This window comes from Hippopotamus amphibius, chromosome 3 (assembly GCF_030028045.1).
Source record: "Hippopotamus amphibius kiboko isolate mHipAmp2 chromosome 3, mHipAmp2.hap2, whole genome shotgun sequence".
NCBI lineage: Eukaryota > Metazoa > Chordata > Mammalia > Artiodactyla > Hippopotamidae > Hippopotamus > Hippopotamus amphibius.
This window is the reverse complement of record NC_080188.1, coordinates 173,730,374-173,737,387: the sequence shown is the minus strand read 5'-3', so window position 1 is coordinate 173,737,387 and position 7,014 is coordinate 173,730,374.

Here is a 7,014-nt window from a genome sequence, read left to right as displayed (position 1 = left end):
GGTCACTTGACCTGCAGCATGTCTTACAGTCTGTTTGTTTTATTTGTATACTCCTGATGCAGTTCATCAGGTTTCTCTGTCCTCTGTATTTCCTGCAAAATGGCAGCTGGATTTGGAGGTTTGAAACTCAAGCCCAATCCCTTAGGCAAGATGATGGGTGATCTGCCAGGAAGCGTATGACGACTAGTTGTATCTCTGTGTTACTTTAGCAGATATCGATGCTTAATGCCTAGATTCATCAATTTATTGTGAACTGCAGAATATTATAATTTTATTTATTTTATTTATTGGTTAGAATATTTCTATAAAAAGACAGTTTTACTCATCTATTATTCATTTAATCAGTGGTACAATTCATATAGGAAAGGCAAAGTAAATGCTTCATTCATTTCTTTACCAGTTGTCAAAATAATGAATGTTTCCTATCATCCTACAAAGGTGTATTTTTATTTTAATTATCATGGACTGGTGTATCCATGCATTCATACATGTATTCAACATACTGGATAGGTTTCAAGCAATTATAATAATTATCTTTATTTTCAATTCATCCCACCTTTGATCAGTGAGAGCCTCTTCCATTGGCACTAGAATCCTTTGATGTGACCCTAGTAATCTTTGATGGCTTCCTTACTGTTTGATATAACAAGATATTCTAGGCTCATCTTGTACATTTCCTGCCCCAGACCTGGAGTATGCCGTTTCTTCAAGAATCCCTTGTTTCTTTTAGTAGGCAATGGTATTTCAAAGCCATAACCTAGGCACAAAGTATGTTCATTACTACTGTGTTGGTTGTTTCTAGGCCTTTTCAGTAGGTGGAACTAGGAAATATCCATATACTTTTAAAGGTAAAAAGCTCATCAGTTCATTTTGATACTTTCAATTCAAATTTGGTACTTTAGGTTTTTTACAAACACAACAATCTCAGAACAACAATACTAGTATTAATGCCACCAATGCGATTGCTAAGTTACATTTTTACATTTGTTCTCTGTATTTGCCTCCATTTTTATATGTGTTTTGTTTTTTAACTTTTTAAAAAATAAAGAGCAGTTTTATTTTCTAAAGCAGTTTTAGGTTCATAGCAAAACTGAGCAGACAGTACGGGGATTTCCCATTAACTTTATGTCCCCACTTACACATAAACTTTCCCACTACCAACGTTCTCTACCAGAATGGTACAGTTGTTGCCACTGGTGAATGCACATTGACATATCATTTCACTCAAAGTCCATAGTTTACATTAGAGTTTATCCTTGGTTATGTATATTGTATGGATGTGGACAAAAGCATAATGACATGTAGTCCCCATTATAATATCATACTGAATAGTTTCATTGCTTTAAAAATCCTCTGTGTTCTGCCTATTCATCCCTTCTTCCCATCCCCAATCTTTTTCCTGCCTCCAAAGTTTTGTCTTTGCCAGAATTTATAGGTCTGCAATCATATATTATGTAGCATTTTTAGATTGGCTTCTTTAACTTAATAATGTGCATTTGTTTCCTCCATGTCTTTTCATGGCTTGGTAGCTCATTTCTTTCTAGCATTGAATAATGTTCCATTGTCTAGATGTACCACAGTTTATTTATCCATTTTTTTACTAAAGGACATCTTAATTACTTCCAAGTTTTATCAGTTATGAATAAAACTGCTATAGACATCCATATATAGGTTTTGTGTGTGTGTGTGGACATAAGTTTTCAACTCCTTTTAGTGAATACAAGACTCATGATTGCTGGATCACATGGTAAGAGTATGCTTAGTTTTGTAACGAACTGATAACCTGTCTTCCAAAATGGCTGTACCATTTTGCATTCGTATCAGCAACGAATGAGAGTTCCTGTTGCTCCACATCTTTGTCAGCATTTGATGTTGTCGGTGTTTGGGATTTTGGCCATTCTAGTAGGTGTATAGTGGTATCTTTTTGTTTTAATCTCCAGTTTCCTAACGACATATAATGTTGAGCATCTTTTCATATGCTTATTTACCATTTGTATATCTTTCTTCAGTTAGGTGTCTGTTCAGTTCTTTGGCCCATTTTCTAACTCCATTGTATTTTACCCACATTTGAGGGTGCCATACTTAGAATTAAGGTGGCAGGTAGGTGAGTCATTCAGCATGAGCCTAAGATGTATCCACTATGGATTTCTGATGTTTGGTGAATTGGTAGAACAGATAGGTAGAAGGCCAGTTGCATGTAGTGTTTCCTGGAGATGAATCCATCAAGGGCAATTCTGAAGACAGTAAAGTGTATGTTACTCTCATTTATCTCATGTCTGATTACCGTAGATGTGGTTGGCTATAGATAAAAACTAAAAGAATGATTTCATAAAAACTATGTCCTGTGGAAAGAATAGGCTAGGTAATGATGCAGTAACAATCAAGTGGCTTGATAGAAATCCCAGTGGCTTGATAGCACAATAGCTTATTTATTTCTCATTTTACATGTCCAGTGCAGGTTGGTGGGGGCTTCATTACCTCAGTCATTGGGAACCCAGATTGATAAATGCTTTATTATTCTAAGTGTGTATTTTTTAGGACATATGACCTTCTTGGTTAGAGGGACAGACTTGTGGAGAGTTCCATGTTGGCTTTTCTACATTCAGGACGAGAAATGACACACAGCCTTTCTATTCATAGTCCATTGTCCAGCACTAGTCACATGGCTGCCTAACTGCAAGAGGGCTGGAAAATATGGGAAATCAGCTGGAATGTTTGGTGAATTCCACTGTTTCTACCATACTCTGTTAGCCATTGTGGACTCAATGGAGGTGATGGAAATGCCCACTTGGAGACTTGGAGATAGAATCCAGCAGGAAATGGTGGTACCCAGTGGAATTAGAAGGGATGCTTAGCAGGAGACTTCAGGGAATAGAAGGAAATGAGGACATCTAGTTCCTATCCAAGGCTCACATACTTATTATAAGCTCCATAATCATTTTATTGCTTCACATAAAAGCTGAAATTACCAATCCTTTTAATTTGCATAGTGCAAAAATGACAGGAAGCTGCTACCAGAAAATGTGATAAGTTTTCAAATCTGAGCTGTGAAACAAGCCATAGGAATAGGAAGTACTTGGTAACTCACCATAATTACTAAAGTACTTGTGCCTTCAAGTCCCAGGAATTCTTTTTCTATGTTAAAAATTGTGCCAAAATACACATAATATAAAATTTATCATTGTAACTATTTTTAGATGTATAGTTAAGTGGTATTAAATACATTCATAATGTTCTGCAACCATAACCACCATCTAACTCTGTAAGTCTTTCATCTTGTAAAACTGAAACTCTGTACCCATTAAATAATACCTCCCCATTCCTCTCTCACCCCAAGCCCCTGGCAACCACCATTCTACTTCCTGATCTCTATGATTTTGACTACACTAAGTACCTCATATAAATGGAATCAGAAAGTGTTTGTCTTTTTTTGTTACTGGCTTACTTTACTTAGTATAATGTCCTCAAGGTTCACCCGTGTTGTAGAATATGTAGATTTTTCTTTCCTTTTAAGGTTGAACAATATTCCATTGTATGTTTATACCACATTTTGCTTGCCCATTCATCTGTCAATGGATACTTGGGTTGTTTCCATGTTCTAGCTATTGTGAATAATGCTGCTATGAACATGGGTGTACATATATCTCTTTGAGACCCTGCTTTCAATACTTTGGTTATATACCCTAAAATGGAATTGCTGAATCACATGGTAATTCCATTTTTAATTTTTTGAGGAAATGCCATACTGTTTTCCATAGAGTCTGTATCATTTTTCATTACCAACAGTGTGCAAGAGTTCTAATTTCTCTACATCCTCACCAACATCTATTTTCTGTTTTCATTTTATTTTTTAATAATAGCCATCCTAATGGGTGTGAAGTGGTATTCCATTTTAGTTTTGATTTGTATTTCCCTAAATATTAGTGATGTTGAACATATTTTTGTGTGCTTATTGTCCACTTATTTATTTTCTCTTGAGAAATATCTATTCAAGTTCTTTGCTCATGCTGTTGATTTTAGGACTTTTCTGTATATTCCAGATACTAATGCCTTATCAGATATGTGATTTATAAATATTTTCTTCCATTCTGTGGGTTGCCTTTTTATTTTGATATCATCTAGTGATGCACAAAAATTTAAAAATTTTACAAAGTCTGATTTGTTTATTTTTCCCTTGGTTTCTTGTGCCTTTCAAGTCATATTCAAGAAATCATTGTCAAATCTAATATCATGAAGTTTTTGCCCTATTTTTTCCCTAAGGGTTTTTCAGTTTTAGCTCTTACAATATGTCTTTGATCCATTTTGGGTTAATTTTTGTATATGATGTTAGGTAAGGGTCCAGTTTCATTTTTTTGCAGGTGGATATCTAGTTTACTCAAGACCATTTGTTGAAAAGACTGTCCTTTCCTTATTTAATGATGTTTGTTTCCCTGTCAAAAATCATTTGGCCATACGTGCAAGGGTTTATTTCTGGGCTTCCTTCTATCCATTGACATATATGTCTGTTATTATGCCAGTACAACATTGTTTTGATTACTGTAGATTTACAGTAAGTTTTAAAATTAGGAAGTGTAAGTCCTCCAATTTTGTTCTGGTATTCTGGGTCCCCTGAGATTCCATATGAGTTTTAGGATGAGTTTTTCTTTCTTTGCAAAAAAATGTCATTGGGATTTTGATAGGGATTGCATTGAATCTGTAGCTTGCTTTGGGTAGTATTGACACGAACAATATGAAGTAATTGTAATAAGCTTCCATTTATTTATGTCTTTTAAAATTTCTTTCAGCAATGTTTTGTCATTGTACAACTCTTTTACCTCCTCAGTTTGGGCAGTTCCTAAGTATTTTATCCTTTTTATGCTATTGTGAATGGAATTGTTTTTGTAATTTCTTTTTCAGATTGTTTATTCTTCATGTATAGAAATGCAACTGATTTTTGTGTGTTGACTTTGCTCCTGCTACTTTACTGAATTAATTTATTAGTTCTAACAATTAATAATTTTTTTGTGGTGTGTGAAAGCTTGAGAGCTTTCTACATGTAAGATCACACTATCTGCAAATGGAGATAATTTTACTTCTTCCTTTTTGGTTTGGATGCCTTTTATTTCTTTTTCTTTTTCTTGCCTAATTGTTCTGGCTAGAACTTTCAGTAGTATGTTGAATAGAAGTGGTGAAAGCAGTCATATTTGCCTTGTTCTTGATCTTAGAAGAAATGCTTTCAGTGTTTTACCATTGAGTATGATGTTTACTGTGGATTTTTTTCATATGTGGCTTTTATTATGATGAGGTAGTTTTTGTGTATTCCTATTTTTTGAGTGTTTTTATCATGAAAGAGTGTTGAATTTTGTCAAGTTGCTTTTGCTGTGTCAATTGAGATGATCATGTGATTTTTTCCCCCTGCATTCAGTTGATGCGGTGTATTACATTAATCAGTTTATGTACATTTAATCATCTTTGCATTCGAGGAACAAATCCCACTTGTATAATTCTTTAATATGCTGCTGAATTCAGTTGCTAGTATTTTGTGGAGGATTTTTGCATCAATGTTGGTAAGAGATATTGGTCTGTAGATATCTTTTCTTGTAGTGTCTTTGTCTGGCTTTGGTATGACAGTAATGCTGGCCTCATAGAATGAGTTGAAAAGTGTTCACTTATCTTAAACTTTTTGGAAAAGTTTGAGAGAGATTGGTGTTAGTTCTTTAAATGTCTGGCAGAATTCATCCATGAAGACATCAGGCTTAGAGCTTTTCTTTTTTGGGCAGATTTTTGATTACTGATTCAAAATCCTTATTAGGAATACATCCATTAAGATTTTCTGCTTCTTCATGATTTAGTTTTGATAGGTTTTATGTTTCTAGGAATTCATCCATTTCATCTAGGTTATCCAATTTGTCAGTTCATAATTGATCATAGTATTCTTGTACTATCTTTTATATTTCTGTAGAATCCGTAGTAATGTTCCCAGAAAGCATTTCTGATTTTAGTAATTTGAATCATCTCTCTTTTTTTCTTGGTCCATTTAGGTAAAGTTTTGTCAATCATGTTGACCTTTTCAAAAAACCAACTTTCGAATTAATTGTTTTTTTTCTATTATTTTTTCTGTTCTCTGTTTTGTTGATCTCTGCTCTGGTCTCTATTATTTCCTTCCTTCTTCTAGCTTTGGATTTAGTTTGTTCTTTTATTAGTTGGTTAAGTTGTAAAGTTCAGTTGTTGATTTGAGATCTCTTTTGTTTTGTAAGCATTTATAACTATAAATTTCCCCCTAGTAGTGCTTTTGCTGTGTCATATAAGTTTTGGCATTTTATATTTTCATTTTCATTCATCTCTAAGATTTTCTAAGTTCCTTCTTTTTTTTTATTTACTGGTTGTTTAAGAGTGTACTATTTAGTTTGCAAAGATTTACGAATTTTCTAGTTTTACTTCTCTTATTGATTTCTAACTTCATCCTGTTGTTGTCAAAGAAGATACTTTGATATCTATCTTGTAAAATCTATTAAGACTTAATTTGTGGCCTAAAATATGGTCTATCCTGGTAAATGCCCCATGTGCACTTGAGAAGAATGGGTATGCTATTGTTTTGAGTAGAATGTTCTGTATATATCTATTAGATTTGGTTGATTCATTGTGTTGTTTAAGTCCTCTATTTCCTTACTTACCTTCTGTCTGGTTGTTCTATTCATTATTGAGAATGGGATATTGAAATCTCCAACTATTATTGTAAAACTGTGTATTTCTCCCTTCAGTTTTGTCAGTTTTGCTTCCTATATTTTTATGGTCATTAGGTACATACATGTTTACAATTGTTATGTCTTCTTGCTTTGTTGAACCTTTTATTAATATATAATGCACTATTTTTGTCTCATAACTTTAAAAACAATTTAAAGTCTATTTTGTCTGATATTAGTATAGCCACCTCTATTCTCTTTTGGTTACTATTTCCATCTGTTCACTTTCAATCTCTTTGTGGCTTTGGATCTAAAGTGAGTCTCTTGTATACAGCATATAGTTGGATCATGT